The following is a 14,304-nucleotide window of genomic DNA, read 5'->3' as shown; positions in this document are numbered from 1 at the left end:
TTCTTTTCTTTTATCAGGATGGAGTTGGAAACGCGGTTATGTTTAAGTCCGTCGGATTGAGGGGTGGCTCCTGATCACAGCCGTTGATTCTGATAAAACCAGGGGATATGCATGTGATACTGTTTTGGTTTTTGGCTTGCCCTCATGGATCCGCCGCCAGCTGCCTATGCTTTGCTTTTTTGGGTACTGTAGGGATATTTTTCGGTTTTTTATATATTGGTTTTGGATTTATTATGGGTGTTTTTGGAGTTTGGTGTTTTTTTGAATTTTTTTATTTTGAATTGTTTATTTTGTTGTTGTTTTTTAATTATTTTATTAAAAATAAACTTTAAAAAATAAAAAAAATTATTTTAATATAGTATTTTTAACAGCAGATGTAAATACATTTTAATGTTTTTTTATTTTTCATATATTATAACTTTTGTGAATCACCGACTGCCACTCGGAAAATATTCCTTATCGCTGCAAACCAGGATTTATAGGACAATGAAGTGAAAACGAAACGCCGATGTTTTTCATGGTTGCGAAAAGATGTGGTTTTCCATCGTTTACCAAATCTAAAGTAAAATTAGTGTGAAAAAAATTTAGGTATATTAGACCGTATAATTAAAGGAAAAAAAATCACACATACAAAAGAAGAACAAAACAGGTTTATGTAACTACTAATTTCCTTGCCATATAAATGGTTTATAAAATCATTACATAGAATTAATGGCAACTTCATGAAAAAAAAAAATGATTTGAAATTGACAATGATGCCTGAACTAAAAGTATGTTTGTCTATGTTACTTCTGTCGTCATTTTACGTGTTTTTAATCTAAACAGCAGAAATAGAAGCTTACACAAATAAAGTCCACGATAGAAGAAAAAATATATAATGAAAATATTGATAGTGACATCGTTCCATTAATTAGAGAGGTTAAAAGGGAAAAAATTACTAAAGACTTCCTTTTCAATACAAAACTAGATTTGTTGCGAGTTTTGTTGTAGGCCAAATAAAAAAAATGATATGAAAAAAATTTAAGTTCTGCGTTAATTAATTCATAATTTAAATAATATGAAAAATGTAATAAAAAATAATTCGATAAAAAAAACAAAAAAAAAAAAAACTAAATCTGAGTCAATCCAAATTACCAAACAACCTAATACTAACCTAATAAAAGGAAAAATAAAAAAGAAGAAAAAGAAGCAAAACATCAAAAGAAAAAGGCAGCTTAAAAAAATCAAGTAAACTCAGTAGAACCTTCTAAATTTCATTTAATATTTAAAACTATTTAAATTATGAATCTGGATTCAATGAGAATAACGAAATCATTTAAGAATATATATAAACTTGACAAAAAAGAGAGGAAAAAACCTCTTCTCTGCTACTATTAGACGATGATGAGGTTTATTCTTCGCTTAGTGGGCTGCAAGGCTGTAACTAGGTTATACACTCCGCCCAAATTATCTAAGGATAATGGGCTACTGCCTTTTTATTTCAACTGTTACCGGCTACTGAATAATTCCAACGATAGCTGTCTCCACACGTGGCATATTCAACCACATCCATCCCACTCCTTTAGCCCTACAGTAACATGCCACTCCTACTTTAGACGTATTATCCAATATCCAATACATTCAATGGAAAATCAAAGGTATGTGAAGAGCATAAATAACAAGTTTGTTCTCCATTTCTCAATTTATTTCTCTTCTTCCTCTCTACGGTATTTTTATATACAGACGCATGAATGGTTTGTTTACAGATAAATGTACGAATGAGGTGGAAATGTACGATATACGAGACTAGTGCACAATTTTTTTTTTAAAAATGTTGGGACCAGAAACCTAGAACTATCTTGTGATGATGTTTAGAGAACAAATTGAACATCTGTATGCTGCATCCTGTCAGGTCCCAAAGCTGATCTCTACAGTTAGTAATCCAACCAACAGCCCATCAGAGTTGGAATCGGTCTCTCTCTTCAAAGTCAAATTTTGTATTCCGCAGTTTCCTTGAAATCTATTCATCGCTAATATCAAGTCTCAGTTTTCAAAGTTCGGTGGGGCTATCGACAACAATTTCACGGTGAACATCTCTTCATCTTCAGCAACAGGTCTTCACCTTTTGTAAGAATTTTAATGTCTCGGTATACGAAGGATCAGTGCGGCAAACTGGCCTGCATGAATTTATGTGATCTGTCGGCTCTAGAACCTGTTTCAGTGTTTTTGATAAAAAAGTCGATCGCAAAATTCTACAGAAGTCTTACCAAGTATGGCATCTTGAAAGTTGATGGGAGCAAAAAAACACTAGAAAATCAATTAAAATAAAAAAAAAATAACTTAAAAAATTAAACTTAAAAAAAAAACAATTAAATTGATTAAAATTTTTAAAAAAACCAATCGGTTCGGTTTGATTTCAGTTTTATAATACTGAAACCAAAAAAACCAAACCAAAACCAAAACTGAAAAAACTAGAAAAAAACCAAGCTAAACTAAAAAAATAAGCCAAAACCGAGTCAAACCAAAAAAACAAGTTTGAATTAGTTTTTGTCCTACAAAACCAAACCGAAACGGTTTGAATTGGTTTTGGTTTTTTTAAAAAAATCAGTTTAGTTATTTTTTTTCATAAAAACCAAACTAAACCGAACCGAAAATAATTAACCCTACTTGACAGCATGTTTTGGCCTCTGAAAAAGGCAAGAGCTAGGAAACTTCAGGGAAAACAGAAGAAGCATTTGAGCCTCCAAGTGCGTGGTCAAAAATTATGCAATGGTTTGGTAAAACCAACCCCAACCCTTCCAGAAGTGATATAGAATCCAATAAACTCACCCACCATCTTACAAGGTACAAAGTAGAAGGTGAAAGAAAAGTTTCCAGATCACACGTACAATAAGTTCACCAAATCCGGTAAGCTGATTCGATTGGCGCCATTTCCATCCTCCAGGCCCATCCTCCATATCGCTCAACAATTGGAGCTACCTGGTCTGCAAACCAGTGCCCAGCATCCATCTCTCCATTGATCCGAACACAAGGAGAGGACGAGTATCAAACAAGAAGAGAAAGTTCGAATTAATTACCTCACAAAAACTGAGGACTTCAACCAGTCCTTCCTTATGAAGCTGGCGGATAAAATCATTAAGTTCAACTAGTCTTGGAGAACCACTCCTCAGCTTTCCTATCTACGAACAAGAAAATCAAATTTTATCACTCAATTGATGCACAACGACAAATTTATCTATTATTAAATTCTGTAGACCAATAATTATACATTGAATTGTGTACTCACAGACGGAGCAGGACGAAGCACAAGGCCCATTCGCCAAGGCATGTCCACCAGTTTACTACCAAAGTGGGGAAAGCTGTAAAACACCAGGAAAAAACAAATCACGTTAAAGACATGTTTATTAGCTGAAAAATCGTTTTTTTTTTAAAGTAAATTATTTTTTAATATTTAATAGTATAATAAAAAATAAATTAAAATACTTTTTAGTGTTTAGTTATATCATGAAAAATAAATTAGAAAGTAACTTATTAATATTTTATTTTTTAAAATTTATTAAAATAATAAAAAAATCTTACAAATTAAAAAATTAAATAAGAATAAAATATAGAAAAAAACGTAATTTTATAAATTATCTCAAATAAAATAAATAATAATCTAAAAAATTAAAAATTAAAAAATGAAGAAATTAAAATAATAATAATTAACATTTCATAAATTATTTCAAATAAAATAAGTAACAATTAAAAGAATAAAAATCAAATTTGATAAATAAAAAAATTCAATTAAAAAATAATAAAGGAAAAACAAATAACAATTATAAAAATAAAAATCAAAATTAATATAAAAATTAAATTCTAAGGGATGAAATTAAAAAATAAATATTCAAAACAAAATATATATATATCAATCAAAAGTTTAAGGACCAAATTTGATATAATCAACAAATAATATGATATTTTTAAATTTTTCATAACTTTCTAAAAGTGTTTTCCGTTTAAAATAAAAAAAAAACACTTTCGTAAAAATCAAACTAAATTTTCTTTTGATTGGAAAGTATTTTCCATTGATCAATTTTTTTAATGACAAATAAACCCAGGAAATTTTGAAAAATAGTTTTCCAGAAACCAATTTCTAAAACACAATCACAGCCTAAACTCCTTGAGGATCCAACCTGATCAAGTCAGTGCAAGAAAACAAGTTGCTAAAATCTGGGGAATTACAATTTGAAGTAATATCAGAAACTTACAACTCCAATAGTGTTGTTCACACAAGTTGCTAAAATCTGGGGAATTAAAATTTGAAGTAACATCAGAAACTAACAACTCCAACAGTGTTGTTCACAAGGTTATGAACATTTTCTGCCTTAGCTCTATACAGCATCTGCTTGACAACCAGGCCTCGCATGTTGCAAGCAGTGACCAGTTACTTAACAAGAGGATGCTATGAGCAAGCAGCATATATCTGAAAGACCAGCCCAGCCACATCAAAGTGGAACCTTGGAGTAAACTAACAACAAACTTGGATACGTGTTTCTTAAAAAAGTCCTGAGTCAATTTGGATTGCAAAAGCAAGCTATCTGAGTTCATTTATTACAACATCTCACACCAATGCATCATAGCATGTTGTGAATGCAGATAGAAATAATAAGGATTACAGTAAGACACGAAACCACAATGGGTCCAAATTCCATATCTTTGATGTCTCTTCTGTGCCCAAGGAATAACATGGTTGGGGGCCCAAGTTGATACCAACACATCACATAACATCAATGGCTTTCAAGGAAATATCTATTTCAATTAACACAAGTCCTCTTACAGATATTTACACCAGTCCCTACATTCCATTTATTTCTATACTTTTATCTGTGCACACAAAAAGCCTGCCGGTAAATGCCCATAACTGACAAAATAAAGGCATATCATAACAGCTGCAAATTTTAAATATAGCAAGATCTGCATTGTTGATTCCAACAAATTGATAAGTTATGAGCCGCTAAATTATTATATTGATATAGTTTTAAATTATCTCATTTAACTTATGATATTTAAATATTTCTTTAATTATGAACTTTAAATCTTGTAAACATTGATAAAATCACAGCCTAATAAGATTCAATCATTTACACTCAATACATTCTTCAACATTATTTTCAATTTCACTTATTTATGACAAGATAAAGAAAGAAAGAAAAAAACAATTAACCTAAATAAACTACAAACTAAGGGAAGCTTCAATCAAGCTCCTAAAGTATAACCCCATTATCAAACGAGTCCCTAAACTTTTGATTTTATCGATTTTGCTCCAAATATAATGGATATTAAGACAACTGGAGAACACATAACACCTTATGTCAATCATAAAGCTTACCTATGAGTCACAAATACAACAGGACGATTTCCAATGCCGGCATCCACAAGCTGCTCTAACTGCTTGGAGCTGACTTCCTGCGAATTTTAATCAGAAATCTTATAAAAAAGTGGAATACTAAAGCCCGAAGGAAATGATGTTCACAGCAAACAAGATGTCACTAACATAGCATGATTAGAAACAACAAGTACATTCACAACAAAATGACAATTTTCACTGATTATAATGATGATATTATATGATCATCCAAGTTATGATTAAAAATATTAGACCCAGTTTTATAAATTGGATTGTCCATCTAATTTGGGAAATTCAGATGTATATGAGCAATGCAAGCATTAACCTTGACATGCGTGTAAATCTTCAATCTTATGTCTTGGACCATTAAACTTGAAACTTGACAAATCTACAAATGTTAGTATATAAAATGACTAAACTGCAAAAAATTAAAAGAGTTCCTGAAATTCAAAGTTTGACCTGCATCTTTTTAATCTTTTAAAGCCATTGATAGATTGATCACCATTATTCACCAAAATAGGTTGATTAATATTTTTGAATTGTTGATAATCAAACTCATCAAATCACACCCTGACATAAAGTCATGCACTAATCCTACCACAATAACAACAAATTGGGTACAAACCTGAACAGGCAGAATAGCTCCGGACCACTGTGTAAGATTTGTCTGCATTGACATTCAAACAAGAGTTAGACATTGATGAGGCTTGTGATAGAAGAAAAACCCAGTTGAGAGGCTTAAAAAGATGAATACCATTCTTTTGAATCAGGCACTTTTTTATAGAAGTATCGAAATTAAAGCAAACCTTGTATTTGAGGGTAAAAAGACAAGCTCGATTGAAGTCTGCTGAAAGCCATTGACCTGGCCAAAATGTTCCTAACTTCCCTGCTTCCTCATCAATCTTCTCAACCAAGCCCAACATAGTTGAGTGTTTGTCCTCAGCTATGCGCCACATCTTGTAAGGCCCACCACGCAAAACATGTACAAAGACAACATCTATCTCTGGAACTTCTGAATTAGAGTCCTTGGGAAATTCCTTGCAACAGGATGACCTGGTACAATCATCTAAATCACTATTTCCAATTGAAATGCTGTTGACAGAATCCTCAGTTGAAGAAAATTTATTTTTTTGAATCGTCATGCCATCTATTTTTTTCACAATGCTTCCAGTGTGGCAAATCTGGATTAACCAAAAAGATCATGTCACCATAACGAGCACAATCACCTTTTCTATTTCAAGCTTCAGTCTCACTACCATCACTATTACCAGTATAATGGTTGCACAGCACATTTGAGAGAGTTGCCCTGGCATCACTCTGTGTTTTAAGGTCACGACAACCTGCGATCCTCCCATAAGCACAATCCTCTAGCCATTTACACCAGGCTTTATCTGCTACAATAACCTTTTGGAATTTTGGAATGAGTGAAAGAGTAGTCAATAGCCTAGCTGCATGCTTTCAAATGTGAGCTGTCGGAGGAACTCGAACACTAGGTGGATCGTTACCATCTGCATTGGACGACTCACCAGCAGTCTTTGCACTTTGTTCTTGTGGCTCAAGGACCCTAGAAGCATCATAACTTTCCATTGCAGCAAGTTTCTCATAATCATCACTCAAAAGAAAGCACCTTAGCAAACATAACACCCCAAAATTCATATATTTTGTCTTGACATAAAGAATCTTTGGAACAGAGCTCTGTCAGTGCTCTGATCCCCTTAAGAGTTGCCAAAGCATAATCTTCCACATTAAATTTAGGTGCAGAGTCTTTCTTCATGCTCTTAAGTGGTCCAATAAAAGGATCCATGGAAAGAAGATCTGCCAGAGGGAAACTATCAACAGAATCAATGTCTGTTCCTAGCTGATTCCTTGCTAGATCCACAGCAGCACCTGCCAATTGATTAGCAGTCTGTGTAGCAAAAGCAATGTTGGACTGATCAATTTGAGTCTGCAAAAGTTAATTGAGCTTGATAAATGCCAGTGCACAAATAGGGAAAATAAAATACATTCTAAAAGACACGAGAAAGAAGGTTCAATTAAATCTATGACATCTATTATATGAAATGAGGGGGGGAAAGCATCTCCATACCTTCACCTTGTCCGCTTTAGGCTGAGTTCCTCCTTTACCAAATGACACCTTGCTCAAAACTAAAACTACATTTAGCAAAATGGCTAGCCAGCCTTGAGAAATTGAAAGGGTAGATGGGCCATGTTCTTCATAAACGCATGAGAAGTTTTTTATAGATGAAGATCACATAGCAGTGGAAGAAAATTTTGCAAAAACCCAAGATAGCAGAATGCCAGACCACTTCTGACTATCTTCAAGAGATAAGTGAACATCACTGGTAGAAAGCAACTCTAATGCCTTCGCTAATGCTTCTTGTACCTGCTTGTGATTTGTTGTCCACTTAGCTGTGTCTCTCATGAGCAGAAGACCTTTCTCTATCACTATCCTTCTTGCCTCTGGATTTCTTTCAACAGAAAGCAAAAGGGCAGACAAAGCCATCTGGGCCAAAGGAATATCATCATTTTTGCTTGCCTGTGAAATAGTAGCCAGAAGACTGAAACTCCAATCAGAAACAGAATCATTCAAAGGAAGATTGCGATCCTCCAACAGCAATTGGGCCACCAAGCTCCCATGCCTTCTAACAGATCTCTCAGGTGCCATTAAAGCTTTCATGACAGCTTGTCCATCTTGATCCAGTTCTTGGATATGATGTCTATTTGCCTCAGATGCCAATGCCCATGCTGCAAAGGGTACAGCAACATGCTGACAACGTAGGTCATCCCAGAGTCCAGAAACAACAGCAGAAGACATTTTTTTCTTTTGCAAACGAATGGTCATGCTTATGAAGCAAGGCAACTGTTTTAGGAGTGTGGCCAAATGATTCAACATGAACAGCATCAGAATGCTCCAACTCCACAAGTCCACTAGTCCTTGAAAGACCTAAAACTGTTGTACCTTCAAGGATTTTAATTCCAATACCTTCCATTCCTCTCCCACCATCGTCATCATCTTCATTTTCACCTGCATTGTCCATCTGTAAACCACCTTCCTCAACAACTTCAACGGCTGCAGCAACGTCCCTCATTTCTGCATTTCCTGGTAAGGGTGGCTTAATTTACCATGATTGCAGTTGGATGTGACAGTATCCATGATTGCAGCCACAAGCATGCTCCTACCTTTCAAAGAATCAGAAATATCGAATGAACTCCGTCTCAATTGCTGCTCCCACGAAAATGGAATGCATCAATGGTAAAAAATAAAACACTTAAAATGACTACAAAGCCTAAATATCCTTGCACAAAACCAAATGAAACAATGAAGTAAAATTGACATAAAAACCAGTCATTAAAATCTTAATTTACCATTCTCCAGACATCATTCATACACATCAATTAGACGCACATATATCGACCACAGATGGCAAGAAATTGCAAACTTCACTGGATTCAACAATGAACATATTTGAAACTAATCACCATTTAATCAGTCACCAACACGAAACTTCACAGGAAGTAAAAACCTCACATTCTTCTTCGGCTGGCAAGAAAATAGAAACCGTGGCAAATAAGGCACAGCACGAGGCCTCCCAAGAACATCAGCAGACACATTAGGATCCGCAATCAAATACGCTAATGCCCTAGCCGCCTCAGCCTGTGTACCACACCCGTTCCCACTTACCGCAACCGTCTCCAATAACCAATCCACCACCGCACCACCACCCGCCCCAACCAAAGCTGCCCTGCGTGCGGCATTTGCCGCCGCAAAATCCGCCAACATAAACGCCACGCGAAGCTCAAATCCAACCCTCACCTCATGATTGGCAGAAGAAAGCACAGACCTTAGAGATTGCCATAAGACCGACGCGGCAACGCCTGTTTGCCTAACGTGATAAACGATTCTTTTAAAAGATTCTTTTGGGTTGAAATTGTCTTCTCAAATGCAGCGTACAGAGAGTTGTGATCATTATTGCTGTTAGGGTTAGGGTTTGTGGATTGTGAATTATTATAAGCGAGGGATGCGAGTACGGCGGAGACGAGAGTGGCAGAGAGAGCGAGTACGGAGCTACGAGAAAGAGAGGAGGCGGTGGTGGTTGTGTTGGTATGGATAAGGTGATTCTGGTGGAGAATAGGTTGTCGGGTAGGGATATATTGGGAATTTGTGCGATTGTTTGGGGGCTCGATGGGGTTTTTAGAAGATGATGAAGAAGAGGAGAACAAGCGAGGGAGAGGAAGACGAAGGTAGCGTCGATTTCCATGACAGAGACGGAGTATAATTTCATTTTTCTGAGACGGAATTAAGGAGATAGAATAATAACTTTTTTTTTAGATTAATGGGTGTGTCTGGATAGTTTGCATGTATCACGATTAATCCTATGGGTCTTGAAGTTAACGATTATATAAGTGTTCAGTAGCTATCATATGAGTAATAAGAATTCGAATCCGAGACCACGAAAAAACAAATTATCTAAAATAATAAATTTAACAGGGAGTCTTGAGTTGGTCTATTTTTTGATGAAATTGTGGAGATCAAAAGCGTAAGCTTTTTGCTCGCAGGAGTGGATGGCGGGAGACGGCAGAAGGAATAATTTCTACAAAGTGCGAATTTTTCAGAGGATATGTGCAAAAAAATATTACTTGAATAAAGGTTTTTATTTTATTTTATATATATAATTATAATATTTCATTGTATTGAGCTGGGATTTGTAGCTCTATGCAAGAATACGGACTAACACACAATCTTAAGTTTTTTTGTTATAAAAGAATACCAATTTATGCAATCTATTTAGACGCGAAATACAACTTGGGCGTCCAATCAAATTAAAATCTAATGTTATTTTTCAAACTTCCAACTCCCAGAAAAAAAAAATTCAATAAACTCGATAAATCATGTTCAACACAGTTCACAGCAAATCTAACACGCATAACTTGTAATTTTATTTTATTTCAAGTCAATTTATAATTAAAAAAACTTAATTAATTTATTATATCAATAAAATCAGTTCTCATGACATTCAAGATCCTTAGCCAGCTACGTGTAATAAATTATTTTGCAGGCGGGTTTGCACCATCCAAACCATGAACATATTGTGAGGCTTTAAAACCAATATAATCTTCTACTGCAGTGTCTCGACACTTAGCTTTCCTAACCTCGTCAAGTCCAGAATGACTTTGATTATAATGATGCATTGTCAGTAGCCTAACTAGTCATGGCAGCGGCTCTCCAAACCTTTGTATAGAAAAAAACAAAAAAAAATACCATCGTATATAATTTATACATCCCAATACATGGTCGTAATTCACCAAGTTACATGAAGACCTCTTGATTCTGCAAAGTTAATATAAAATCAATTCACGGGGTCGTAATTCACCTCAAGTCCTGCAGGTTATAGATATGGGGCACAGAGAAATTGTACGTACGAATCATGATAATTAGATATAGATCGCTCTGTAATTACCATCCTTAACAGGCGTTTGTCGTGTTAAAATTAAGCGTAAGAGTTGAGACCAAGCTCAGGTCCAGCGCGCTCACCTTATGGCATTGCGTTGTGGCGAGAGAAATGAAAGGTCTATAAGCGTACTTTGTTTTGCAATGATTCTTCCTTATATAAGGCTGTACTAGCCCATACACCGGATTTTCGTGTGTTGGGCTACCCGTCTTCATGAACAAAAAGCTAATAGGGATTGGAAAAATACTATTTATGCAGACTTATAAACACTAGAAAATTGTAATGATAAATTTGCTCTTTCAACAAAAAATCATTCTATTGATTATTAGAGGCATGATCGACATTGCACAGGGCTTGTTCGGTTATTATCAGTTTGTTTGAGGGCAAAATAGTTTTTTTTTCATTTTAAAAGTACAATAAAATAATTAAAATATCATTTGATGCAAAAAATCAAATGATAGGTCGAGGGACACCTTTGTCTATACAAGTTTTGTAATAATCAAGTTGGATAAGAGGTAAATTGTCTTTAAATAAATATAAAATATATTTAAAAAAATAATTGGATATGCTAACAAGTAGATGTGGAGACATCAATCCCATTTAACAATGCATATAACATCTTTTGTTGGCTAAAATTAGCTTTCATCGTGTAATTGGAAGTGTCATACTATTTTTTTTCTATTAGAATGACACGTGGTAGTGGTTAGTTGACGAAATAATATTAATAATTTTTTTATCTCATTCTACTTTTTTCTTCACCCTGAAAATTGCACTGTATATGAAAAATTTTAGAATTATTTTTTGATTTGTGGTCAATTTCAGTTTTTATTCTCTTAATTTTTTTTCTTTAACTCTTTTATATAATTTTGAATTGTTTTCAATTACATCCCTTAATCTCAATTTGTGATTTACTTTATTCAATTCAATTTTTATTCTTTTGATTATTTTTTTTCTTTTTATTTAATTGACTACTCTTTTCAATTTCATCCTCTAATGATTTTCATTTTGTTTTTATTCGATTTTCATTACTTTAATTGTTTTTTGGTCCTTTTAGTCAATTAATTTTTATTTTTTAATTTCACTCTTTAATAAAAAATAATTTTTTTTAGTATTTTAATTTTGATCTCCATTACTTTAATTGTTATTTTTTATCATTTTATGTAATTGATTTTTTTTCAAATTAAACTTTTAATATTTAATTTGTTAAAAATTAAGTTTGTGGTTTTTCCAGATAGGATGCTTCAATACCAAATTAGACTGTCTAAAGCTATTTTTAATTTTTTTATCCAATTTCATCTTTATGTATTAAATGGATAGCTATATCACTTGCATTCCTTTATAATTATTATTATTTTTAATTTTTTTAATTTGCTATTATTATTATTATTATTTAGTATAATTTGATAAAAATAAAATTAACTTATTCAATCCAATTAGTTTTATAACTGGAGTGATAATTTTTTTAAAATTTTTTAAAGCCTGTTGGCACCACCTAAATATCAATTTTTAACACAAAAGAAGCCTCGTGGTATAGCAAGGGTTACTAAAAACTAATTTTTTTTTTTTTTGTACATTTCAAAGAAAGTACTCTTTGTGTCAAGCGATCTTGCTATAAATCAAACCTTATTTAAGTCGCATTTCAATGCTTGGCCTAACGGTGGAAGGGGCTTGTTTTCTTCCATTGCACTTGGGTTCGAGCCCTAGCGTGCACATCTATCACCCCCGCGGTGCCTTACATGCCTACTGGGTTTGCAAGGTATGCCTACTGGGTTTGCAAGGTATTCAGTAGACCGTGGAGATTAGTCGTGGTGCGTGCAAGCTGGCTCGAACACCCTACGTAAATAAAAAAAAAACCTTATTTAAGTGGGCCCAACTAATTTCACATGGTAAAAATACAATGGATAATGAACATCTTATTCTCATGAATAAAAAGGCACAAGCATGCACTTAGTTTTAACATTAACGTTTATAATGGATAATGTGTTTTTGGATTTCATTACACTTGCAGAACATGGATACTCGCGAATCATATTTAATTGCCAAATCATGATCATTCAAGTGGAAATGGCTAAGGTATCCGCGGGTCCCCTCATTTTGTTTTGTTGACCAAGTCAGGCAATCTCTTGGATCAAGTTCCATATTTTACATTATTTGAGGTCAATTTTCCCGACTCACGTACTACACTCCTAATATATCCAAGCTCTTTGATTAGGTTTGCGCTTCCTACAAAGTGAATTTTGAAAGCTTTCACTCCATTGTTTCCGGCGCTTTGATACGACAAGTTAACGTGAACAACAACTAATTTACGTAAATCCCCAAGCTAGATGCATGCGTCATTGCTTTTAAGCAACACAGTTGCAAGCTAATGAGCTAGCAACAGCCATAAGAGAGCTTGCCTTGCCGGATATTAAGAGCTCTGCACGATTCTGTATACTGGTATCAATCCATGCAGGGAAGACAAAATCTTGGAAAAAAGGTATCAATCAACACTAAAAACTCAGTTTTACTACTCTATATTTCTCTCTGCGCATGAAATCTACACTCTTTTGATGGATCAACAATATTGCTATACATCTTTTTATACTCCTCGAGTAAGATATATAGCAACCACTTTATAGGCTAAAATACCAACTTACCTTCTTAAAAACCAACAACTTTGGCTGGTAAAAAAATTACGGTCAGAATTTCATAAAACATGGCTAAAAATCTCAGAATCCTATGCCTCCCTCACCACACATTCAACAAATTCATTCAGCTGGTAAATAATATATAGCTAAACTATAAAAACTTCAACTGATTACTTGACAGATAATGTGTTGTCTACTAGATCTTTTTTCGATTATTTTTTATATCCAAAAAACACTAAAAATTATATCTCTCCTCTCTTTTTTTCCGAAGACTCTCTTTTTTTTTTATCTCAATATTTAGTAACTGAAATGTGGCAAAAATAAAATGTCATTTTAAAATATAAAAATCATAAACAACAAGGATCAAATATGTAAAATCTCAAACTTAATGTATAAGATTGAAGTTTTGTAAACCTTATGAAAAAACCAAGTTGTTTTTTTTACAAAAAAATTTGGTCTTTTTTTTTTTAATTTTTACTTAACATGAACTTAAAATTCTCTTTTATGAAATCAAACTTTCATTTAATGTGATAATTTTCTATTGCATATCAAATATGCAAGAACAAACAAATTGCAATAAATCCCAACACATCAAACTATATATATAAATTTATGTTTAAAGATAAAAAGTTTTTACTCTTATTTTAATGATTGAAAAGGTATTTTTATCCCCTAATTTTTTTGTTTTTTTTTTTAAATTAAAAAGTTCTCTATTTTCAACAATATTAATAATAGATTAATATCTCTTACATATCATTAATAAAATAATAAATATAATAGGTTCTTTCGGAAACCTTACAAATATTTCTTATATATCAGTTAATATAATTATTTTATTATTTTAATTTGTTTTTGTTTT

At 33.3% G+C, this 14,304-nt stretch overlaps 1 pseudogene; it reads right to left on the bottom strand.

The window, feature by feature from the left end:
* Positions 1–1,624: 1,624 nt before the first annotated feature.
* On the bottom strand, positions 1,625–10,558 carry LOC105117179 (uncharacterized; annotated as a pseudogene).
* Between the last annotated feature and the right edge of the window lie 3,746 nt (positions 10,559–14,304).

This window comes from Populus euphratica, unplaced genomic scaffold (genome assembly GCF_000495115.2).
Source record: "Populus euphratica unplaced genomic scaffold, PopEup_1.0 scaffold1205.1, whole genome shotgun sequence".
NCBI lineage: Eukaryota > Viridiplantae > Streptophyta > Magnoliopsida > Malpighiales > Salicaceae > Populus > Populus euphratica.
Note: the sequence above shows the minus strand (reverse complement) of the source record. Positions and strands in the feature narration are given on the sequence as shown.